The sequence below is a fragment of the Leucoraja erinacea genome, chromosome 14 (genome assembly GCF_028641065.1).
Source record: "Leucoraja erinacea ecotype New England chromosome 14, Leri_hhj_1, whole genome shotgun sequence".
NCBI classification, from domain to species: Eukaryota; Metazoa; Chordata; class Chondrichthyes; order Rajiformes; family Rajidae; genus Leucoraja; species Leucoraja erinaceus.
In genome coordinates this window covers 11,917,605-11,944,406 of record NC_073390.1, presented here as the reverse complement: position 1 = coordinate 11,944,406, position 26,802 = coordinate 11,917,605, and the positions used below count along the sequence as shown (strand labels likewise).

General features: G+C 42.2%; 1 protein-coding gene across 1 annotated transcript in view; it reads left to right on the top strand.

Moving 5' to 3' along the window:
• The window catches only part of LOC129703274 (histone-lysine N-methyltransferase MECOM-like), a 703,041-nt gene that overhangs the window by 260,938 nt on the left and 415,301 nt on the right, over positions 1 to 26,802 (top strand). The window lies entirely within an intron of this gene.

Here is a 26,802-nt window from a genome sequence, read left to right as displayed (position 1 = left end):
CAGCAGGTTGATTGATAAAACTGTCACAAAACCGTATCTCTATTCATGGCGACTTTCCGACCACCTATGAGCAAAATGTCTACATGAAAGGCAATTTTAAAAATAATATGTCATCAGCCTCCCGAATGTTTCTTTCTATTACATTCAAAAACTTATAACACATGAGAACGTGGGTACAATTATGTTGCTCCCTAAGTTGTACGTACATCACCCTTACTTGGAAATATATTATTATTTGTCTGAAGAAGAGCCCTGATACAAAAAGTTGCTTGTCCTTTCCTTCCACAAATGCTGCCATTGAATTCCTCCAGTACTTTTTATTTTGCTCAAGATTCTAGCATCTGCAGTTGCTTGAGACTCGATCATTATTTCTTCATTGGCACTGGATCCAAATCCTGGCATTTCCAACAGCAATGTATGGGCATCTTTTTAGTGTAGATTTGAGATGCAACATGGAAACAGGCCCATCGGCCCAATGAGTCTACGCGCTGACTATCAATCATCAGTTAACATACCACTAAGTTATCTCATTCTCATCCACTCGCTACGTATGAAGGGCACTTTACAGAAGCTAATTAATCCTAAAAACCTGCACGTCTTTGGGATGTGGCAGGAAACTGGAGCACCCAGAAGAAAACCACACAACACAGGGAGAACGTGCAAATGCCACACATACAGTGCCTGAGATCAGGATCGAACCTGGATCAGGTGCTGTGAGGCATCGGCTCTACTAGCTGCGCCACTGTGCTGCCCTTGCATTAATCCAGGAAGGTGGTTCTCCACTATTTTCTCAAGGTCATTTATAGTAGGGTGGTGAATGCTAACTTCACCTTCAATGTTTGTAACTCAGAAATAAATCCAATGCAAAAAATTGACATCTCATAAAAGTTGTAAAGAAAGGGGTGCAATTAGTAATAACGTGGCATGGTGGGAGGAGACAGCTATTGGTTTAAGGAGTTTAGCCTAATGCAGAACCTTTCAGAAATTCAGTGAGTCCTGGGCAAAAATTTGCACTTGAAGATCTCAAAGGATTAATAAAAAATAAAAAAACTGAAATAAAAACATAAAATGCTGGAAACAGTACTGGAAAGAGGCTGCGCAGTGACTGCCGAAAAATAAACAGTTAAAGCTTTAGGTCCCAGACCCTTTGTCAAAATCTTCGACTAGTTCTATTCTTATTTTTGATTCGCCTTGTGTTTCATCTACACCTTTTGCACATGTTTTCATGAGTTCAAATAAATTATGCCAAGAAAAGGGTAAACATAGAAACATGGAAAATAGGTACAAGAGTAGGCCATTTGGCCCTTTGTGCCAGCACCGCCATTCAATATGATCATGTCTGATTATCCAAAATCAGTACCCCGTTCCTGCTTTCTTCCCAATATCCTTTGATTCTGTTATCCCTAGGAGCCATGTCTAATTCTCTCTTGAAAGCATCCAGTGAATTGGCTTCAACTGCCTTCTGTGGCAGAGAATTCCACTAACTGGCAAGCTCACTGTGGAAGCTCCACTAACACAGGTGGCTCTGTGATCTCCTGATTTACCAACGACAGTGTGGACTGCATGATAAAAGCCATGGACCATAGTGCCGCATCTATTCTTCAGCAATCCTGACTTAAGAAAGGGGTGTGATATAAATCAACCTGCAAATTCTGTCATAAATGCTTATAATGCGCAAGGAATAATGAAATGAAATGAAATAAAGCCGGTCTATGGTAACGCAGTGTAAATCGCCTGCAAGCAGAAGAGATTGAGTTCTCAGTCATTGCATCATCTTGGCCCTCGCTCCTAATGATGGGGTGAGGTTTACTCAATGGGAGAAGGTGACAAAACATAAGAATCACGAGAAAGCAATATGGAAGGAAACTTGCATGGAACTGTGAAATGAACACAATGGGCAGGATTGCATTGACCTGAACCCGTGACTTCTGCTCACTGCCCTCACTAAATCTTTGTGCTGCACAGTTCCCAAAATAAAGCTTGTAACACCACCACAGTCCTTCTGCAGCGGAGAGAAGGAAAAATGGTGAATTATGGGCTAATTAACCCAATATATCTGTTGGCAACTTACAAGAGTTCAAGGTGAGACTTTCAACTGAGTCAAGAGAATGAGGTTTGATTTGAAACAGATAGATGCCAGATGCATCTATTTAAAAAAAAATGAGATATAGTGTCTGTCTATCAATGTTATTTATATGGGATTTCTGAAAACTTTCGATTAAGCCTTTCCTAAGAAATTGTTAGATAGAGTTGAAGTCTGTGGAAACTAAGGAAAGTTATTGACCTGGGTAGGAAAATAGATAAGATACAGAATTTAAACAATGAGAAGGCACTTAAATTGTTAAGATGTCATGAATTCCTGCAAGGAGTTTGCGTGAATGAGTCATAGTCATACAGCGTGGAAACAGGCCCTTTGGCCCAATTTGCCCCATCTATACAAGTCCCACCTGCCTGTGCTTGGCCCATATCCCTCTAAACCTATCCTATCCATGCAAATATCCTGTCCAAATATCTCTTACAAAAATCTTCTCACAATACCTTGACACTCTCGACAATAAACTAAACTAAACTAAACCTCCGGCAGCTCGTTCCACACACCACCACTCTTTGTGTCAAATAAGTTACCCCTCAGGTACCTATTAAAAGTTTCCCACTTACCTTAAAATTGAGTTGGGATTACAATATTCTATTGTATTTATGGATAACTGAAATAAGGATACAAAGCCACGTGTCAAAATTCGCCAGTGACAGAAAAATGGTCAACAATGTAAGCAGTATTGATGGAAGCATTGAATTGTAAAGAGAAATTAATGGATAGAGCAATTGGTCAAAACAGTAGCAGATAGATTTCAATACAGCTAAATATTAGGTCAGCCACTTTGCACATAAAAAGAAAAGAGCATATTCTAAAGGGAGAACAGATGGTAGTATTGACAATCCAAAGAAATATGTAATGGCCCATGCATAGATCAATAAAATATCAAGACACTTTAAAGCTAGGGAGTAGGAATGTTATTAGATATAAACAGTGACTACAGCTCAGCCTTCAACACCATAATGCTGAATAATCCATTTTTCTAAACTCCTGGACCATGTGGCCTCCATCTGCAATTGGCTTCTGGACTTAAAGGGTAGTTTACACCCCAGTGGTATGAACATTGACTTCTCTAACTACAGATATCCCTTGCTTTCTCTCTCCATCCCCTTCCCCTTCCCAGCCCTCCCACTAGTCTTATTGTCTCCGACTACATTCTATCTTTGTCCCGCTCCCTCCCCTGACATCAGTCTGAAGAAGGGTCTCGACCCAAAACATTGCCCAATCCTGCCTCACCCGCTGAGTTACTCCAGCATTTTGTGTCTACCTTTGTCTTCTGGACTTCCTGACCAGCAGACCTCAGTCAGTTAGAAATGGTCATAACACTTGCACCATTGGAATCCTCAATATTGAAGCAATGGCCGTAAAGGCACACCAACACCGTTACTTTCTAAGAAAGCTTAGGAACTTTGGCATGTCTCCAACAATCCTCACCAACCTCTGCAGATCTGCTGTAGAAAGCATTTTATCAGGATGTATCACAGCTTGGTCTGGGAACAGCTCCATCCAAGACCGCAAGAAATTGCAGAGAATTGTGAACGCAGCCCAGACCATCACACAATGCAACCTCCCTTCCATTGAATCCATTTACACCTCAAGCTGCCTCAGCAAGGCCAGCAGCATAATCAAGGGTGTCACACCCTGAACACTCCCTCTTTTCCCCTCTCCCATCGAGCAAAAGGTATAGGTGTGTGAAAACACACACCTCCACATTCAGGGACAGCTTCTTCCCAGCTGTTATCAGGCAACTGAATCATCCAACCAACAACTAGACAAACAGCAGTCCTGGGCTACTATCTACCTCATTGGAGACCCTTGGACTATCTTTGATTAGACTTTACTGGCTTTATGTTGCACTAAACGGTATTCATGTTATTCCCTATATCACGTATCTGTACACTGTGGATGGCTCGATTGTAATGATGTATCTTCTTTCCCCTGACTGGTTAGCACGCAACAAAAGCTTTTCACTGTACCTCAGTACACGTGACAATAAACTCAACTCAAACTCAAACAATGGAGTTCTGTGCTGAGCCCACTGCTCTACTGCCTGTGCCATGATTGTGTGGCCAAGTGCAGTACCAATTCAATCTTTGAGTTTGCCATTAATATCACAATTGTCAGCCAGATCAATAACAATGAGAGATGGATTATAGTGAGGAGATTGGAAACTTGGTGTCAAACAACAACCGAGCCCTTAATGTCAGCAAGATTAGAGACCCACAGAAGCAGAAGGTGTTAAAAACTATCCTCTCTTCATTAGTGTAGCTGATGATCAACTGTAGCAAGTTCCTCAGCATCCATATCTCTAACCAGTCCCTTCACACTGATGTGATGATCAAGACACCAGCATATTCACCTTCTTAGGCCTCTGAGATTTGTCATGTCCACAAGAATTCTCACAAACCTCCAAAGATGCACAATAGAGTGTATTCTAACAGGATGCATCTCAGTCTGGTGTAGCAATTGTCCTTGACTGCCTGACCCTGCAGTGAGTGGTAAACACAACCATCACAGGCTCATGTCTGTCTTCCATTCAGTCCATTTTCACAGTGCGCTACATCGGGAAGGCTGGAGATATAATCAATGAAGCCTGGCGCCTGGTAATTCCCTTATCTTTCTTCGACCTTCTGGGAGAAGATACAGGAGCTTGAAGCTCCTATCCTATCGACAACTGGAGAGAGGTCCTGAGCTACTATCCACCTCACTGAAGACCCTCAGACTATAATCGGACATTACTGGACTTTCTGTTGCACTAAACACTATTCTCTTTATCGTGCATAGGGAATCATGTATAGTCTTTCCACTAACTGGTTAGCATGCAATGTAAAAAGCTTTTCACTGTGCCTCAGTACATGGGACAATAAACTAAATTGAACTAAACTAATTTGACCTCGTTCAGTTATTCCATTATTGTACTTTAGGTTATTGGCTATATTTAAGAGGGAGTTAGATGTGGCCCTTGTGGCTAAAGGGATCAGGGGGTATGGGGAGAAGGCAGGTACAGGATACTGAGTTGGATGATCAGCCATGATCATATTGAATGACGGTGCAGGCTCGAAGGGCCGAATGGCCTACTCCTGCACCTATTTTCTATGTTTCTCACTACATCAGATTACACTACAATTTCTACATCATTCTGCTGTGTTGTACTTGTCCTTATATTTATCATTTACTGTATGTGTAGAGTTAGCTCTGTGAGCTTCATGTGAACAAGGAATTTCATGGCACCCTGGTGCATATGACAATAAAATAACCTGAATCTGAAACTGAATTTGAACATAAGACCTAGTTGCACGGCAACAGGATACGTGGACACCACACATTAGGCTTCAGGAAGAAGGCAAAATAGGATAGATTAGTCAGATTCACACCTGGCTCCAGAGATTAAATTCATGGGTAGGAAGGAACTGCAGATGCTGGTTTAAACCAGAGATAGACCCAAAAAGCTGGAGTTAAAGCCCTGTCCCACTGTATGAGTTCATTACAAGAGCTCTCCCGAGTTTGCCCTGATTCGAACTCGGAGATTTACATTAATGGCCACTCGTCGGTACCCGGGGCTCTCGTGGACATTTTTCAAGATGTTGAAAAATCTTCACGAGTCTTCCCGTGCTTACTTGCCATTAGCGAGTCTTCCCGGGTACCTGCTGTTAGCGTTACGAGCTGCTAAGAGACGTCCCCGAGCTCCAAAGTACCCGCTACGTTCATTCTCTGTGCTTACCATGAGTTTGATTTTTTTTAAACTCGGGAGATCGCTTGGAATGAACTCGTGCCATGGGACAGGGCTATAACTCAGCAGGACAGGCAGCATCTCTGGAGAGAAGGAATGGGTGACATTTCGGGTCGAGACCCTTCTTCAGAGGTTATGCAAATTAAGGTTACTTTTTCTGGAATTTAGAATGTTAAAGAACAAAATGATCAAGGAGTTTTCAAGACATTGAGGAAGGCAGATAGTAAAGATCCAGGGGATCTATTCCTACTTGTTGAGATATCGAGGAACAGAGGGTATAGTCTAAAGAAGTCTGAAGAAGTGTCCCAACCCGAAACATCACCCATCGTTTTTCACCAGTGGTGCTGCCTGATCCGTTGAGATACTCCAGCGCTTCGGGTCTATCTTCGGTATAGTCTAAAAGGTGGATGTAGGCTTTTTCACAGATGCTCAGGAAACATTTCAAAATACGAGGACTGGTAGAAGTTTGTACATTTTTCCTACAACAACATTTGATGCCAGGTTATTAATTTTATAGCTGAGATTAATAGGCTTTCACTTGACAAGGTTGTTACAGAATATGCATCAAAGGTAAGTAACTGAAAATAGGTCACTAGATCAGCCATGAGCTCTGTAAATGTTTGAACAGGCTCAACATTAAATGGCTTGCATTTCTTCCCATGTTTACAACTGTACCAAAGAAATAAGCAGCCTTAGAAATTGAAGAGAATGTGGGAATGGTGAAAAATCTGAAATATATAAAGCACCTTGCTGGCAACAATTGTGAGATGTCGCCTGTCTGTAATGGTGGCACAACGAACTGCAGATGCTAGCATCTTGAGCAAAGCACAAAGTCCTGGAGGAACTCAGAGGGTCAGGCTGCATCTGTGGAGGGAATGGATGGGTGGCGTTTTGGGTCGGGATCCTTCTTCAGACTGATTGTAGTAGGAGGTAGAAAGCTGTAAAAGTGATGGCTGTAATGGTTAATTGTTATAAATCCTTCTCACCATACATGACAGGAGTACTGGAATGATAAAAACATGATTACAGCAATGTGTCAAGAGGGTGATATGCTATTACTGACACCCACACAAGTGACATTGATAACTCAGATTTTTAAAGTCGGTATCAGGATAGAGAATGGTCATTTCTTATTGAGGAAAATCCATGCTAACCCCGTTAACTGTAGGTCCTAGCCACTAAGCTGGGAAACGGCAAGAAAAAAAGTTTTCTTATAGGACTTTCAGAGAAAATCCACAGGAAAATATGGGATATACTTACAGCCTCTTAGAAATTCTTCTCTTGATTCCTCGTTCCAAACTTTTAAGTTCCTCCACCACCCCCCAACAATATTTAGTTCAGAAAAACAACAAAAAGGATCCATGTTCATGGTTTACTGTGTAGGCAATCTCCAACTACTTAAATCTAAACACCAATGACATCAGTAAAAAGTTACTTCAAAAAGATTAAGCTCTAAATACGTTTGAAGTTAGTTCTGAAGATTTTCTGTGTTTCAGCTATGCTGTTGAACACTTTCATCTCTCATCTTTATCCACAGATTTTTTTTTTTTACATTTATTTTTCTCCATTGTAAAGTCACCTTCCTTCAGTCCTTATCTACTAAAAGACATGTTTCAGAAAAAAATCTATAAATAATGTTATTTGCATCTGAGTTCTTTATGTTCCGCGAACTGGCCACTGAGGATTGGGTCTCCTTCAATCACTTTCAGTAAGAGGACCTGTTATCACATGATTGGTATTAGACATTTGTTATAAATCTTTCAGTCTGTTCTTTTCACCCCCCTGCAACAAAAAACCAAAGGGAAAAGAAAATCGATTGAGAGTATTTGGAATTAAATGGTCAATCTTGGACAATCGCACTGTATGAAACAAATATAGTTGCAAACTCTTGTAACAGAAAATGGAGTCCTGTGAATCGCTGAAGACATATGAAAGAGATACAAGGGGGAGGAAGAGAGACTGGGAATAATTTGACTCCTGGCTCGTTCTCCCTCTTGGCGTGATGTATGAGCAACTGGTAACCAACTAGCAAATTGATTAACCAGAGATTGATTCTGTTCATTTTGGACCTGAGGCTTTTTCGTTTTGGCGACATATTTTGGTGGATTTCGTTAGTGAGAGAGGATTTTTTTTTTTTTTCATTATTTTTATATTCATTCCAGCAATAACTCCTTCATAAGCCAAGCCTGGCCTGCTGTTTGACATAGTCATCACATTTGGCGCAAAACATATGGTTCACTTCCCTTGTAATGAAGTACTTCAGTTACAGTGAAGTGTGAGAGAATGAGAATTATTTGATTCCACATTGTTATTGCACAAGGCCATTTTTTTCTGGAAAGAGGTGACTATCGAAGATTATTCTGAACTGAATTGCAATTTCTGCACACTCAGCGAAATTCTGAAAATAATTTCATCAGGAAAGAAAATGAAATTAACCCCTTCCTATCTTCATTTAAAACGCTTCATTTAAAGTGGGTGGCAGTAGAGCTACTGCCTTAAAGTGCCAGAGACCCGGGTTCGATCCTGATTGCGGGTGCTTGTGTGTACGGAGTTTGTACATTCTCCCCATGACCAGCGTGGGTTTTCTCCGAGATTAATTGGATTGGTGTAAATGTAAAATTGTCCTTAGTGTGTGTAGGGTAGTATTAGTGTGTGGGGATCACTGGTCGGCGTGGGCTGAAGGGCCTGTTTGCACACTGTATCTCTAAAATAAACAATGCTAACTTACTCCAATGAAAATGGGTTTCATTTATATCAAATTAGTAAACCTATTCTTTTTTACCTGAGTTGCCTTACATCCCAGTGCTGATATTTCTATATATTGTTTCTTTATTCTGCCTGATATCAGGGAGTAATGCGTTTTGTAATAATTAATTTCCTTGCATTGGGCTTCTCTCATTGGACTCAAAGCTCCCACATTAGGCTTTCATCAAGGAAAAGGACAAGTCCAATCCGAAACACAGTTGCCTCCAATTCACACTCAGCATATTCACCATTTTCAGGACTGGGTCATTCAGGGGAACAATAGGAAACACCAAAAGACAGAGGGGGGAGAAAGACGAGGTGCCACATAAGAGGTTGCAGTGTATTAATTAAAAACCTGAGGAAGTGTGTCAACATAGGTCCAAAACTAGCCTTCACATGGCACAGTGTTGCAATAAATGGGTCATTTTCAGCAGAGGAATTTAACAAGTGGATTAGCCTTGGGATTATTTCTTACTTGTATTAATCACCTGGAGGAAAGAACAAAATGCAAGATTTCCAATTTTGGAGCCAATATGAAAATAAATGGTAGGACGTGTTGTGATGAGGATTCTGTAAAGGAATATAAATAGATCTAAACCTGTACTATCCGTGTACCTGCCTGAATGTTTCTTAAATTATAAGATCTTTGCAATAATACCTGCCTCAACTACCTCCTCTGGCAGCTCATTACATGCAACTACCACCCTTTGCATGAAAAGGTTACCCCCCAGGTTCCTATTAAATCTTTCCCCCTTCACCTTAAACCTACTGTACATCCTCAGGTTCTCGATTCCCCGACTCTGGGCAAGAGATTCTGTGCATCTACCCGATTTATTCCTCTCATGATTTTGTACACCTCTATAAGATCATCCAAGCCATGATCTAATTGAATGGTAGGATAGGCTTGATGGGCCAAATGGTCTATTCCTGCTGCTATTTCCTTGGGTTCTTGTGCATTGCTGGACATCACACCTAACTGTTTGCAGGTCGAAGGACTCCACTCTACAAGAGTGCATGTCAGGTTGACAAACTGAAACCTGATGTGAAGGACAATAACACATTGTAAATTTGGATTTGCAACCAATATGAACAGAAATAGCTGGAAACTCTCAGCAGGTCAGGCAGCACCTGTGGAAAGAGTAATTGATTTAACATATCGGGTCAAAGATCTTTAGTACACACAGAGTTTTGATATTTTATCTTCCAAGTGATGTTGTCTAAAGGGCCTGTCCCACTTGGCCGTCATTTGCGCATCACGCAGATGGCGCGATAAGAATTTGTACATCACAAAATCCTGCGATGCTGTGCACGGTCGCGCGTCACTGCCTATCTCATCATCCACCATGCGCGCGCAATACACACCGTGCGCGCATCACGTGCGTGTCACGATACGCGCGTCGTGCATTCTGACACGTAAATGATGCCGCGTAAATTACGTGCAAATGACGGCCAAGTGGGACAGGCCCTTAAAGCAGAGTGAGATGGCTCTGCACAGAGTTTGATATCATTCACCTTGTCACAAAACCAGAGGGCAGCTTTACATTTCCAGAGCCATGTTTGAACTGATGTTGTGCAGTAGCTGGGCTTTAATTAAATTCCTCTCATGTGGTGGTTTTGACCAAAGATAGGGTGAGATTGGACGGACTGTAACAGTTTCCCGCCACCAACACGATGCTAACTCTACTGGACGTTATGTCTTACTATTTGATCCTCGGGTCCTTTCTAGCTTGCTCTCACGACTCGTCATCATTTAATAGTCACCAGAGGTTGTTGGGTTGTAACAAAGAGCTTTAGGTGCAGCTGATTTTCTCTCTGTTTTGAAGATGGCTTTGGAAAATAAGAGGATATTAGCGAAACAGAGAAATTGGATAAACATGGATTTTTCTCTCTGGAGTATCAGATGCTGAGGGCTGGGTGGGGCAACATGATAGAGGTACATAAAGTTATGAGTGGCAGTGTACAGAGAAAGATAAGAGGCTTGGTTAGAGCTGCCAAAGAGGTGGTGGAAGTGGATAAGAGAGCAATGTTTAAGAGCATATGAATATGGAGGAACTGGAGATTTGGAGCATATGAACTCAGATTATGCAATGTAAATTGGCATAATACTTTGGTTTAGTTTAGTTTAGATACAGTTTGAAAACTGGTCCTTCAGCCCATGGAGTCAACATCGACCATCAATGACCCATTCACTCTAGTTCTGTTATCCCACTTTCTTATCCACTCCTTTCACACTAGGAGCAATTTACAATATCCAGTTAGCTTTAGACTTTAGAGATACAGCGTGAAAACAGGCACTTTGGCCAACTGAGTCTGTACCAACTAGCGATCCCTGTACACTAGCACCATCCTACACACTAGGGATAATTTACAATTTTTACCAAAGCCAATTAGCCCACAAACCTGTACGTCTTTGGAGTGGGGGAGGTAACTGGAGCACCCGGGGAAACCCCACGTGGTCATGGTCAGAACGGACAAACTCCATACAGACAGCACCCGTAGTCAGAATCGAACCTGGGTCTCTGACACTGTAAGCAATTTGACCGCTGTGCCACCGTGCTGCCCTGTCACCACAAATATCATGAGGCAAAGGATCTGGTGCTGTTCTATGTTCTGTGTTACACAAAACACTTAAATAATGATGCAAATATATTCATAGAGCGACCTTGTGCAATAATTATAGATCTGGTATCCAAGAATGCACCTGAGTTCGCATGTTCTGTCATATCTTGTTTTATAACTCTCTGGTGAACCAATTTTACTATGAAGTGGATGTAGTGGCATAGAATTAATTTCTACAGTTGTGAAAAGAATTAAAAATTGAAATTACACTTTGCCTAAAAATACTTTCATAAGTATGTTATTAATATCTCTGCAAGGAAAGGAAACCTTGTTCTGTAAAATTGTTATTGATGTTCATTGCAAAATTAGGTTGGGTACCTTTCCCGCCAGTCATTGCGATGCCAGCAGATCTTGCAGTATATTAGCCATGCATAAAAAAACCTTCAGTGAAATTACATAATTCACTGCTGAGCTGCTGTGCGGCGAAACGATACACAACTGGGCATTGGGGCAACCTTGGCGTGTCACTGTGTACAAGTCTTGGCATTGTTGCAACTTTGCTTTGGCATCATAGCATTCTGGCAAGGGTTATGTTGCTAAGGAACAAAAGATTTCACACTTTAGCTGACCTTTTGCATGCAGTGACAAGTCCATTAATTAAGGAGAACTCAAGAATCAACGATTGTGAGGAAGTATATACTTCTTTCGAGTGGGCTCAGTTATAACATGAATCAAAATAACCTTTTTAATAACGCACGCACCTCAGACTGATAAAAGAAATGATGGAGAATATTTGAAAACAATGCAGCATTCTAATTTTACTATGCCTCAGAAAATAAGGAAGGGACACGGCTTATACACTGCAATCGGATAGCAGTACAATGATATAATGCTTATGATGATTCAATGGCCAGAAAAGAACAACAGTGCTAATGCTTGGCAGAGCATAAGGGTAATCAGAGTTTATGTTGGTATCTCAAGCTTTGATGATGTCTCCTCTTTCACTAGAAAATTATGACATTAGCAAACTATTTACTACATTTTACTGCAAGGTATAGGGTGTAGAAATGTTGTTTTTGCTGTGAAATAATTTGTATATTTCTTTGTATTCGGTATATCAAAACACAATAATGCAATCCCTTTGCTGACTTTGACTGTGACTAACAATCTACCGCTGCCAAAGCAGGTAATATACTCCATCTGAAAAGTTGGTATGCATCCTTTCAAACTAGCTAGCCTAAGCCTAGATATATATCTGTAGAAATGTCCTTCTGTTGACAGTAACAGGTGTTAATTAGTGTCTTAAAGATCCTGGAGTTCTAAAATCATATGCAGGAATGTTGTATCCTTGTTCCAATTTTTAGGAATTTCAGTACTAAAAAACAATTATTTTCACTTTTATTTGCTAAAGTTTATGTTCATACATCATAGAAGCAGAAGTAGGCCATATGGCCCATGTAATCCACTCCTCCATTCAATCATGGCTGATCTATCTTTCCCTCTCAATCCCATTCTCCTGCCTTGCTTATCAAGAATCTGTCAATCTCTACCTTAAATTACCCAATGACTTGGCCTCCACAGCCGTCTGTGGCAATGAATTCAACAGATTCACCAACCTCTGAATAAAGAAATTCCTCCTCATCTCCTAAAAGGTATGCCCTTTTATTCTGACGCTCTGCCCTCTGGTACTAGATTCTCCCTATAGAGTATTGGCAAGGTTAGAGACTGGTTGGCAGACAGGAAGCAAAGGGTAGCAATTAACGGGCACTTTTCAGAAAGGCAGGCAGTGACTAGTGGGGTGCCGCAAGGCTCGTGCTGGGACCCGAGTTGTATATTAACGATTTAGATGAGGGAATTAAATGTGACATATCCACGTTTGCAGATGACACAAAGCTGGGTGGCAGTGTGAGTTGCGATGAGGCTGAGGGTGACTTGGATAGGTTGGGTGAGTGGGCAGATGCATGGCAGATGTAGTATAACATGGATAAATGTGAGGTTATCCAGTTTGGTGGCAAGAATAGGAAGGCAGATTATCTGAATGGTGTCAGATTAGGAAAAGGGGAGGTGCAACGAGACCTGGGTGTGCTTTTACATCAGTCACTGAAAGCAAGCACGCAGGTAGAGCAGGCAGTGAAGAAAGCTAATGGCATGTTGGCCGTCATTTTAGGAGCAAGGTCCTACTGCAGTTTTACAAGGCCCTGGTGAGACCGCACTTGGAGTATTGTGTGCAGTTGTGGTCGCCTAATTTGAGGAAGGACAATATTGCTACTGAGGGAGTGCAGCGTATGTTTACCAGGTTAATTCCTGGGATGGCGGAACTGACATATGATGAAAGAATGGGTCGACTGAGCTTGTATTCACTGGAATTTAGAAGGATGAGAGGGGATTTTATAGAAACACATAAAATTCTTAAAGGAGTAGACAGGCTATATGCAGGAAAAAAAATCCCAATGTTAGGGGAGTCCAGAAACAAGGATCACAGTTTAAGAATAAGGGGTAGGCTATTTATGACTGAGATAAGGAGAAACATCTTCACCCAGAGAGTTGTGAATCTGTCGAATTCTCTGCCACAGAAGGCAGTGGAGGTCAATTCACTGGATGTTTTCAAGAGAGAGTTAGACTTAGGTCTTAGGGCTAAAGGAATCAAGGGATATGGTGAGAAAGCAGGAATGGGGTACCAATTTTAGATGATCAGCCATGATCATATTGAATGGAGGTGCTAACTCGAGGGGCCGAATGGCCTAGTCCTGCAATGTTTCTATGTTTCTAGTGGAAACGTATTCTCCTCTTCCACTCTATTCTGGTCTTTCTCTATTCGATATATTTCAATGAGCTTCCCTCCCCCCATCCTAAATCATGTAATTTCTGTTTGCTCTGAACCTCTGCAAACACTGACTGTATTTGGAAGACTCTCAAGACGTAGCCAAGTCTTGCAAAGAAAATGTTTTCACATGAAATGATTTTCACAACATGAGGACATCCCAATATGTTTCACAGTTAATTAGTACTTTTGAAATGTGTCCCTTTTGGATTGTGAAAAACAAAGAGTTGAAGTCAAGGTCCTACAAATAGTGATGAATTAAATGGACTGCACTGATTGTAAACAGTGGCCACTTGGGCAGCTTTAGTCGTGGGAGTGTTATAGCTCCAGGCACATCTTATGAATTGTGTTTACAAATCTAACATTACAACACATTACTGCCACCTCAGTGAAATAAGCTATAATTACAAACTATTCACCCTAACAAACTTTCCTTTTATGTAAAATAAGGGAATACGTCAATAAGCTCCTCTTGACTATTTCACCAATTAATTAATGCATGGTTAACAATGATTGACTATTTTTCAGACCTTTTTTGCATAATTTCTTGGAAACCTTCACTAACAACAAGTATTAGTCCCAACCTTGAACATTTCAGTCAACCTAGATTTTTACCATTCATTGGACATAAGTCTCAGTTCAGTGCTATCCTTTGTAGAAACAACTCTAAGTTAGGAGCATGCCCACTTAATTCCCGTATCAGAAGATATGTTTTATCTGCCTTGTTGAATTCCTTGTTGAATACATCGAACAATACAGCACTGGAACATGCTCCTTGGCCCACAGTTTTTGTGCTGGACATAAAGCCAAGATAAACTAAGCTTAACACCCTACACATGATCAACATCCCTCCATTCCCAGCATATCCACATGCCCAAGTGAAAATGCCTTAAATGCCTTAATTGCCACTGTTGTATCAGCCTTCACCACCACCCCTGGCAGTGTGTTGCAGGCACCCACCAGCTTTAAGGCTATGCTCTCTGGTCTTTGACACTTCCACCCTGGAGAAAAGGTTCTGCCTGTTGACCCTTCAAGATCATCGGTGGATCACTTTTCAATAATTCAAATACTTAGTACCACTCTGATGATGCTGCAGTATTTCACTTCAGTGCCACAGATGAAAGCAGTGCTTCAAATAAGATCAGGTCGTGGCGATAGATAAAACTGGCACGTCACTTTTACATTTTTGTTATCCAGCCCACTTGTGGAACCGCTGACTTTGTTTGCACAGTGGGCATTGTCTGCCAAGCCAATGGCAAAGTGATGGTACACCTGATAGTGAAGATCGGTCGTATGAAAGTCCAGAAGTCTGTCGCATGCGAAGATGTCACTTGAATGTCCACTTGTAGTTATCTTCTTAGGCTGCCATTAGGGATTTTGGATGCTTTGCTTCTACTCTAGTCTTTGTGTTCTGAGGTAGCTAAGGAGACATATGGGGCAGGATGTGGCTGCTGGAATGAGTGGGCACATGGTCACTGATTTGTGTGCTCGCTTCACTGCTGACACATGGCTACTGTGCACTACAAATGCACAGTCCTGCGATTCCCAATACCATCCTGAATGCTACTTTTCCACTCTCAGCAGTCATGGGACAGAGATTCCAATGAGTTTGTAGAATGTTGCATTTCTTCAACAAGGGGTTGAGCATATCCTGGATTCTTCATCTCTGTCTGCCCAGTAATCTCTTCCCAAAAACAGATCTTATAACTGAGAATACGTATTGAGGAGGAGATGTGTAGGAAGGAACTGTAGATGCTGGTCTCTGGATATGTGTGCTTGTCTGTACGGAGTTTGTACGTTCTCCCCGTGACCTGCGTGGGTTTTTCTCCGGGATCTCCAAAATCCTCCCACATTCCGAAGATGCACAGGTATGTAGGTTAATAGGTTTGGTATAGTTGTAAATTGTCCCTAATGCATGTAGGATAATGTGTTAATGTGCAGGGATCGCTGGCCGGCGTGGACTCTGTGGGCTGCAGGGCGTGTTTCTGTGCTGTATCTCCAAATTAAACTAAATAAACTAAATTAAAGATAGACACAAAATGTTGGAGTGATGCAACGATTCAGGCAGCACCTCTGGGGAAAAAAGGATGGATGATGTTTCGGCTCGGCTTTCAGGTGTTCTTTGGGTCAGAAGAAGCAATCTGACCCGGAAACGCCACCCATCCTTTTTCTCCAGAGATGCTGCCTGACATGCTGAGTTACTCCAGCACTCTGCGTTTATCATCTGTATTGAGGAGTCTGGCATTTTGCAATTTAGTGTGACCTGGGCCACAATAATGTTGGTGTTGGAGAGGACGTTGACGTTGGTTCATTCATCCTTCCCTTGATTTTGGAGCATGTTGCAGAGACAGCATTGGCAATATTTTTACAGTACCCTTAGGTACCTGCTGTAACTAGTCCAAGTCTCTGAAGCATATGGAGGGCAGAGTTCACTGCTGCTTAGTAGATCATAAGTTTTATGCTCAGTATGAAGTCTTGTTTTTCAAATATCCTTTTGCTCAGTCGACCAAAACCTGTGATGGTGTATTAAAAGTGGCAGAGAATGTCATCATCGATGTCTGCCTTTCAATGGTTCATTGATTCAATTGTTCAATGGCTTTTTATTCTCACATGCACTGAGGTCCAGTCATAGAATCAAAGAGTGATACAGTGACAAGTATTACTTTACTCAAGTACAATTCCAGATTAAGTACACAGTTGTAGAAATAGTCCACAATATACAATATCCAATTTGCAAGCGTCTCCAGGTTTTGCTGCCATTTTCAAAGTCCAAGTTGCTTTAAGTGCAGATGGCCATGAAGGCTCATTGTCTTGGCGGTATTGCAGGGTCGGCCTGGCCAAGTGAGGTTGTAGACTTCCTCCACCGCTGCTCCACCACTCTGTGCCGTTGCAGGCCTTGTCCAGTCTGTGCGCTCGGCCTTTCGGAGTGCCACTCTATGCAGTCGAGCCCCAGGCTGTTGCAGGTCCTCCAGACATGACCTCGGGCTGGATCTTCACATTGGCCAGTGAACCATCATCCCTCTCAGTGCACTGCACTAAACTAAACTAAACTCCAGGACAAGGGGTCACAGAGAGTGGTGAATCTCTGGAACTCTCTGCCACAGAGGGTAGTTGAGGCCAGTTCATTGGCTATATTTAAGAGGGAGTTAGATGTGGCCCTTGGGCTAAGGGGATCAGAGGGTATGGAGAGAAGGCAGGTACGGGATACTGAGTTGGATGATCAGCCATGATCATATTGAATGGCGGTCAGGCTCGAAGGGCCGAATGGCCTACTCCTGCACCTAATTTCTATGTTTCTATGTTTCTAAACTAAACTAAAGTAAACTAAACTGGTCGATATCAGCTTTATTTCCCTGTGAAGTCACTCCAATCAGGCTTTTCTACCCTGCAACAAGACCTCAGGATTGACTCATCTAGATGTCAGCTGATTTACATCAGGGAGACTAAGCGGAGGTTGGGCGATCGTTTTGCCGAACACCTCCGGTCAGTAGGCAGCAATAACCTACCTGAACTCCCGGTGGCTCAGCACTTCAACTCCCCCTCCCATCCCCAATCCGACCTCTCTGTCCTGGGTCTCATCCATTGCCAGAGTGAGCAACACCGGAAATTGGAGGAACAGCACCTCATATTCCGCCTGGGTTGCTTGCGTCCGGATGGCATGAACATTGAATTCTCCCAATTTTGCTAGCCCTTGCTGTCTCCTCCCCTTCCTTAACCCTCGAGCTGTCTCCTCCCATCCCCCCCGCCCTCGGGCTCCTCCTCCTCCCTTTTTCCTTCCTTCTCCCCCCCCCCAGTCTGAAGATGGGTTTCGGCCCGAAACGTCACCTATTTCCTTCGCTCCATAGATGTTGCTGCACCCGCTGAGTTTCTCCGGCATTTTTGTGTACCTCAGGATTGACTCGGTGGGCCGAAGGGCCTGTTTCTATGTTGTATCTTTAAACTAAATTCTGGGAGAGCTTGGCTAAAACAAGTAATATGTGTCATTCCAAAATGAATTGTGGGAAGAAAGAACCAGTTAAAGGGGGAATGGTTCATAGAAGAAGGCTGACTTCAGAATTATCAGCACACAAATTAGAAACATGATTAAAATTGTTGGCCTCCCAAGCCTGCTCCACTGGCTCCGATGTGTAACTTTTTCTTGTAATGGGAATGTAAAGGGTTCTGAGTTAAAGCCTGGTCCCACTGTACGAGTTCATTCAAGAGTTCTCCCGAGTTTGCCGTGATTCAAACTCGGAGATTTACGGTAATGGCCACTCATAGGTACTCGGCGCTCTCGTGGACATTTTTCAACTTTGTTGAAACATCTTCACGAGTCTTCCCGAGCTTACCGCGTTTCCCAAGTACCTGCCGTTAGCGTTACGAGCCGCTAAGAGACGTCCCCGAGCTCCGACGAACCCGCTACGTACATTCTATGTGCTTACCACAAGTTTTTTTTAAACCCAGGAGAGCACTTGAATGAACTCGTACATAGAAACATAGAAAATAGGTGCAGGAGTTGGCCATTCGGCCCTTCGAGCCTGAACCACCATTCAATATGATCATGGCTGATCATCCAACTCAGTATCCTGTACCTGCCTTCTCTCCATACCCCCTGATACCTTTAGCCACAAGGGTCACATCTAACTCCCTCTTAAATATACAATGGGACAGAGCTATTAGATTGATGAGCACTGAAGTTGTAAGCACTGGGTTGCAGTTTCCCGGCCAAACTGCTGATACCTCTCCATAAACCCTGATATAAACATCGTCAATGGGACAGGTTTCAGAATCACCACTGTGACCTTGGGTTCATTGCTACTATTTTTGGACTTTCTTTCTTCTGGCTATGTTAACAAGGACACAATTTAAGCAAACTAAAACTCGCAAGACAGCACTTTACAATGTTTTATTTTTACTCTTTGGTTTTAGATATGAATGTATGCAGTTAGTTAGCATGCAAGCTTCCTGTGCCCAAAACACTAGGGCAGTGGACTAACAATTCTTGAGGCAGCACAGTGATACAACTGCTGCCTCATGGTGCCAGAGATTCTGATTTTGGCTGCAGTCTGTGGTGAGTTTGCACGTTCTCCCTGTGACGGCATGGGTTTCCTCCAGGTGCTCCAGTTTCCTCCCACATTCTAAAGATGTGTGAGTTTGTTGGTTAATTGGTCTCTGTAATTTGTGTAGGGAGTGGATGCAAAAATGTGACAACAGAGAACTAGTGTGAACAGGTGACCGATGTTTGGCATGGACTTGCTGGGCCGAAGGGCCTGTTTCCCTGCTGTATCTCTAAACTAGTATTGTGGAGCAAAGTTGCCAATATAAATAACATGGTGGAAGCTTTGAAACCATTGTCTAATGATTATCATTTTGGGATTTAATTGAAATCCAGCTCAGCTTGGTGGAATTGAAGTTTCCTCTGCTTAGTGGGTGAGAATCCCAATTAGAGAGACTTTGAGTAAACTTAATTCAGGTGGCAGTATATATGACTAATTGGGAGTAATTGGCAGTTCTTTTCAGGGGAGTTGCAAATGCATTCTTTATACTCCCATTTAGAATTGTATCACAATCTGCAATAGAGAAAATGTTCTCTACTCATCCCTAAAGGATAGGTGTCTTCGGAAATGACATGACAGATTGATGCACTCTTCTGTGAATAGCTGCTCGTTGGGATAAAATTTAAAGGGTTTCTGCTTTGTACTATCCCAAGATGTGCCTGACAGGTAAATTGTTCCATTGTATGAGCAACGTTACATTGGCTTTTTTTTAAACATAAAATTACACTAGCTTTCTGGCAATACTGTTCTTCACTTTTTTTTAAACACGAAATTGCACCAACTTTTGTATGTTTTAAATGTTAAATTGCTGTTTAAGCTTGTATTTACATTAGACATGTAACACAGTCTCTGTGCAAAGTAACTTCATAGCGTGATACAGCATGGAAACAGGCCCTTCGGCCCAACTTGCCCATATCGGCCAACGTCCCATCTACACTAGTCCCACTCGCCTGCATTTGGTTCGTATCCCACCAAAACTGTCCTGTACATGTATCTGTATAATAGCTTCTTAAATGTTGCTTCACCTACCTCCTCCGACATTCATTCCATGCACCCACCACCCTTTATGCAAAAAAATTACCCTTCAGCCTCCTATAAAATCCTTCCCCCCGCCCCCTCACCCTAAACCCATGTCCTCTGATTCTCGATTCCCCAACTCTAGGCACGAGACTCTGTGCGTCTACCCGATCTATTCCTCTCATGATTTTATACATAAATTTAACTCGAAATTATGAGGAATTTAACCCAGAAGAACAAAACATGCTTGGTTTCACTTTGTAGTGTGTCTGGGGCGCCAACATTTAATTTAGCGTGTATTTTAGTGCAACCAAACCCACAGTGTAAATGCGCAGCAGTTAGTAATGCACCACTATCACACAATGATGTTTAGGCCTTAATCTTATGACTCAAACATAAGGTTGGACGGGAAGATATTTTTGTAGAAGCAAGGCTTATTGGAAGATTGAAACACAAAGCCTGTGAAGAACACAACATTGTTAATACAAGCCTTATTTTTAGATTATTTTTAATGTCACTAAACTACTGTACCCTTACTTTGACCTGATCCCTGGAGAGTTAAACACAAGCACATTCTCCGGAGAAGAAACCAGCAGCAGGAGAACACGGGCTATTAGGTAGTGATTATTCAGTCAATAAATATTTAATGGAGTATGGGTGCCATTGATGTGAACTAAATAATAGAATCATAACATTCCGCACGATGGATATGCAGCATTGGGAACGTTGGAGCAATGCTGGAACAATTTTTATCTTCCCTAGAAAGTAAGCTGAGAACCGGAATTAAACTGTCTAACCATTTGTGTCAAATATTAAATTTATTTAGATTTGAACTGGGAATAAAACGAGGTAACGTTGTATGAGAAATGTTACATTGACTGTTATTAAAGGGATTGAAATGAGATCAGAGTTTTACACAAATCAGTGTTGATATGTGAACTGTAACTGCATCACCAGTACACAGCGTTTTTTTATTTATGTATTGGGATTTGGATATGACTGCATAGGCCAGTATTCATTGCTCATCCCAAATTACATTTGAGGAAGTAGGGGTGAGCTGCCTCAATGAATCCTTGCTGTCTTCTTGCTGTTGCAGAGATCCAAAATTTAGATCCAATGATGATGAAGGAACTGCACCCATTTCCAAATCATGTTGGCATGGACTCTAAGATAAGCCCCCTGCAGATGATAGAATTCCCATGCACCTTTAGTTTAGTTTAGAGATATAGTGTGGAAATGGGTCCTTCAGCCCCCCAAGTCCCGAACTGTGATACATACAGACACTGATACTGACACTGACACCAACACACACAGCCTTACAAAACCTGCACAACTTTGGAATGTGGGATGAAACTGGAGCACCCGGAGAAAAGCTACATTGCCACGGGGAGAATGTACAATCGCCGTACAGACAGCATCCATAGTCAGGATCGAACCCGGGTCTCTGGCGCTGTAAGGCAGCAACTCTACCGCTGCGCCACTATGAACATGTGTCTTATTTGAAGTTGGGATAGTCTTCGTGAGTAACTGCAGGGCTTTCTCTAGAGTCTAGACTACACTCCAGACACAGTACATTGATGGTGAAAGGGAAGAACATTTAGCTAACGCGCAGAGTGAATCTGAAGCTGCAAAAAAAATATGGAACGTCAATTTCTTCTCTCAGTTTGCACTAATCTGATATGGGGCACATTTTCCAGAATCCTAAATCCTCAGTGCAGTGATGCACATTACTGTGTTTGTTTGAAATTGGCAATATTAAACACAGAATTATTTAGGAAAATCACATATTTCACTGTTGCTGAAACCTTGTGTGTCAAACTTTCTACAAATATGATTTTAGCACTCAAATATTTCCTTTGTTTAAGTATTTTCACCATTGCTCGTACATTTTCCCATTCTCTTCCTTTCTTCCTGACTTATGCCTTTCCCATGACCATGTTTGATCATTTCTGCTTACTTCCTCGGGTCACTGCACTTGCCAATCACCTTAAGCATGTTCATCCTTTTTAATTTCCCCTTAATCGTGTTATCAGGCACACTTCTTCAAACATTATCATATTTACAACACTCGCATGAGGTTTGGCCTTTATCTGTGGCTCCAGTAAAAAGGAATTGGCACATTATTGCACCTCATGTGTAACATATTGTATTGGAGAAACCCCTTTGTTTCTCACGCCGTGTTGGTATAGTTGTTCTGGGGAAAACAGCCAGAACTCCAAGTCATCATCCTCTCCAAGGGCTTGTCCAGGATGCCAATGTCAGGAAGGATTAATGATCTGTATTCTCTGATCTGCACTCCTGAGTTTGGCAGCTTGATAATATCATTCTGGTCCGTTGGAAGCTTCTGGGTTCCCGTGGAGATTGCGACCGAGGCGGATGTAGCCAGACAGCACCTGCTGAGGATGAGTTGCTGAGGTCCACCAGCAGCACCCATCCTCTGCTGCATTAATTTCCCCCTCAGGAGGCAGACATGCCCACACTGGCCGTGTTAACGCAGCATTTTAAACCTCTGCCTTCTGGAGGAAACTCCCACTGAGAAGTTTTAACCTTCACCAGGAAAGGCTGAGCGTTAAGGCAAGTTCTTGTGGCATAGCAAGTGGGGTTAAGAGCATGTTAGGCTTGCTAATCACTTATGAGCTGAAACATCGTAATGCTGAAATATCCCTCTTCTCTCAGCACTGCTATAGTGATGGGTGAAACAAGAAATGTTCTCTGTTTACCCTTAGCTTGCCAGTGAAACATTTCTGCTGTCCAAGACTTGTCCATCATAAAAATCTTCAAAGGGAATCGGGTAAACTTTTCATTGAAAGGATTAAAGTTGAGATATTGGAGGAAGTTATTAATACTTCTGCAATGACAGAGGCAACACTTAGGAACACTTCATCCTGATGCTTCTGTTGTCATTTTATATTGGCTAACAATAATGTTATTTATATCCAGTACCTAAAAATATCCATGTACACACATATTAGCATGGGGCTGATTAGTTTAGAGATACAGCGCGGAAACAGGACCTTCGGCCCACCGTATCCGCATCGACCAACGATCCCCACACATTAACACTATCCTGCACACACTGGGGAAACATTTACAATTTTGCCAAGCTAATGAACTTATGAACGTGTACACATTTGGAGTGTGGGAAGAAACTGGAGCATGTGTTGGAAACCCACGCAGTCACGGGGAGAACATACAAACTACGTACAGACATCACCCGTAGTCGGATCGAACTCGGGTCACTGGCACTGCAAGGCAGCAACATCTGATCCTGATCTGGAAATATGAAACAGCATTTTCAACATGCATGTGTGCAGGCACACACGCACGTACGCAAGCACACTAGTTTCTTTTCTTCATAAATCTCTCGCGACAGCAATAGCAATTCCTTGAATTCTTTGTAACACAGGAATGCTTGGGTGTGATATTTTGGACTTTATTTTACATCAAACTCCAATTAGAGCAATACGTAACAGCATGCCTAAATAATAACATTTTAGTTCAGGAGGGTGAGTGGGTAAACAAATTGCAGAGCAAAAGCTACTAAAGAGATTGCCATCTTTCTCTCGCCTGGAAAAGGATATGATTCAGGGTGTAACTGAACTCAGGCTTTGGCTTGTTCGTGATGGCCTTCCTTGTAAAATAACTCGCTGAAGAGCAATGAAGTGATTTAGTTCTATAGTCCTGAGTTCTGAGCTTGATAACATCACTCTGGTTCCTCATCTCAAGTACAATGAGATGCCTGAGAGAAACAGCAGGAGCAGGAAAGTTGGATAAATGGTTGTACACATTTTGCACCAACTAGTTCAATGATTCAATGGTTTCTTTATAGTCACATGTACCAGATGCAGTGACATACATTTTTTTTGCATACAGCTCAGCAAGACTATCCCCATACATAAGCACAATCACCCCAGTTAGTACAGCGGACACAGGACTGCCCACTGAGTCCATAGGCAAGATGTGCCATTTTGGTGCAATTTTACAGGCCCAGCTGCAGAAGGCCACACATGGCCCCATGGCAGCCGTTGCCTACATTCCAGTCATCCCACGATCCGATGTCCTCCTCCATGCCTGGCCCTCTTCTTGGGTCGGACCGAATGGCCTGTTTCCATGCTGAATTACTCTATGACTAAATTAATTATGAATCGCTTTGACAGTTTTTAGTTATTAATGAACATGACAGTGAAATTTTTCCAGCTTCATACCATTGGCCAAGTCAGCTGACAGGTCTGCACATTGGAAAACTAGGGGCATCTGTGTGACACTATAAACATTGATTGACGTGATCACAATTATGCATGTTGCCCTCACCAAATTTCCAGAGAGGATTTCAGTGGGTGCAAGATTCAGACTGGAAGCATGATTTTGAGTAAATGGGCCCCATCACTCGACCTTGAAAGGCAGCCATCAATACCTGGCAAAGTGGAAACAGGCCCTTCGGCCAACCAAATCCATGCCGACCAACAATCACCCCCATACGCTAGCCCTATCCTATGCACAGGACAAAATACTATATTTACCAAAGCAATTAACCTACAAGTCTTCGGAGAGTGGGAGGAACTGGAGCACACGTACTCATGGGGAGAACATACAAACTCTGTACAGTCAGCAGCCATGGTCAGGATCGAACCCTGGTCTCTGGCGCTATATGGCAGCAAATTCTACCCGCGACACCGCCATGAAGTGGCAAAGGAGGGCAGTCCCACACTTCATGAATGCCAGCAGATGGGGAAAGTGTTACAATGATCATATCATCACCCTGGCTGGATGGACCATGGCACCTTAACCTGAAGCAAAGTATCCAGGGAATGTATTTTATTTATGAATGTTCGAAGAAAAGAGAAATATGTTGTGTAGTGGAGCAAGAAGTGTCTCGACCCAAAACGTCACCCACTCCATCTCTCCAGAGGTGTTGCCTGTCCCGCTGAGTTACTCCAGCTTTTTGTATCCATCTTCGATAGAATCTGTTGCGAGGGTTTATGATAAAATCAGCACAAAATATCTGGAAACTCAAATTCCCACCAATTGTAAGTAAGATAATTTCCCCTCTTTTATAAAAATATGGTAGTTGCGGAACTAAAGGGTATTTTGTCGGGAGAATAGTCTTAAAGCATGACAACAGTTAAAATGTGTGGGTAAGAACTGCAGATGCTGGTTTACAGATGCAGGGAAAATGTTCCCAATGTTGCGCGAGTCCAGCACAAGGGGCCACAGTCTTAGAATAAAGGTGAGGGCATTTAAGACTGAGGTGAGAAAAAACATTTTCACCCAGAGTGTTATGAATTTGTGGAATCCCTGCCACAGAGGGCAGTGGAGGCTAAATCACTGGATGAATTTGAGAGTTAGATGGGGGCTAGTGGAATCAAGGGATATGGGGAGAAGGCAGGCACGGGTTATTGATTGGGGACGATCAGCCATGATCACAATGAATGGCGGTGTTAGCTGGAAGGGTTGAATGGCCTCCTCTTGCACCTATTTTCTATGTTTCTACATCAAAGATAGACACAAATGCAGGAGTAACTCAACGGGACAGGCAGCATTGCTGGAGAAAATGAATAGGTGACGTTTCAAGTCGAAACTCTTCTTCAGACTGAGAGTCAGAGGAGAGGGAAACTAGAGGTAGGAAAAGGTTCAGAACAAACTAAAGCCGGCCCCGATGACCAAGGAAAGGTGGAGTCTTTGTGCATTAATTCAGCTTGAGCACAACTCCAACCAGTGCCCAGGTGGAAATCCTTTCAACTGAGAATCTTTCAGCAGCAAAAAAACAAAGCTTTTGAGTGGCCTTTTGAAAAAAGAGTTTCAGGGGAATGTTGGGATAATTGAAACTTAGCTTCACTGTCACATAAAGGAGAAAATAGTATGGATGACTTTCGTCCTGGGAATAGAATTGTGAATTTAGGCTTTTAAATTATAGATTGGAAGCAGCAGCTTATAGCACTCGTGGGTCATGGAGGTCATTGATGACACCACTGGTGATGACTTACACCGATTTCTATAACTTCACTGACAGGAGATGGACCAATAGAGTATCTAATGGAAAAGATTTATATCTTCTGTGCCCAGAGCTGAAACTGGGTTGAATATGAAAACATCACATTTTCAGCAACTCAGCTGGCAGTGAAACAGCCCTTTACCAAAGCAAACCACTGACCACTTCATACGACAATATAATATGGCATTGCGTCAGATTCAAAGTGACTTTGACAGTGAAAATCATGATCTGTCAAAATCCTTTATTTTGTGCAGAATCTAATCGCCTCTGGTTGATCATGTTAAACAGTAGGACGATATCAAGTAGTCATATTTTTCGGTCTGTACAGCTTTTAAATCTTTGGGGGTTAAGAATACTCATATTTTAAGCTAACTTGAGCTGCAACTGCATAACAGGAAAGCAACACGAGTGTAAGAAAGTTGATTCCTCCTGACACATTTACTCAAGTTGTGAATTTGCGCGCTTTAATAAGGTCTTTCCTAGATTAGTCGGTCTGTTATACTTTACAAAACGGTTCAATTAAGGAGGAAATATTTGAGCCTCTATTCAGTGAATTATCAGGAGATGTTGTCGACACAGCACTGGCATTGCCACTGCGAGACTCACTTATTTTCTGATAAATATTACATGATCTTATAACATATATGGTGAAGCCTGGAATGCTGTAGTGCAGAGTTCATTAATATTTTATGAATGGTTAATCTAAGAGATGACAAGCCAAATCAATGACATATTTTCCTCCCTTATTACCGCTGCTTCTCGTCACTGTGGTCAATTTCACGTCGGCTTTCACGCGACAAGTTTCCA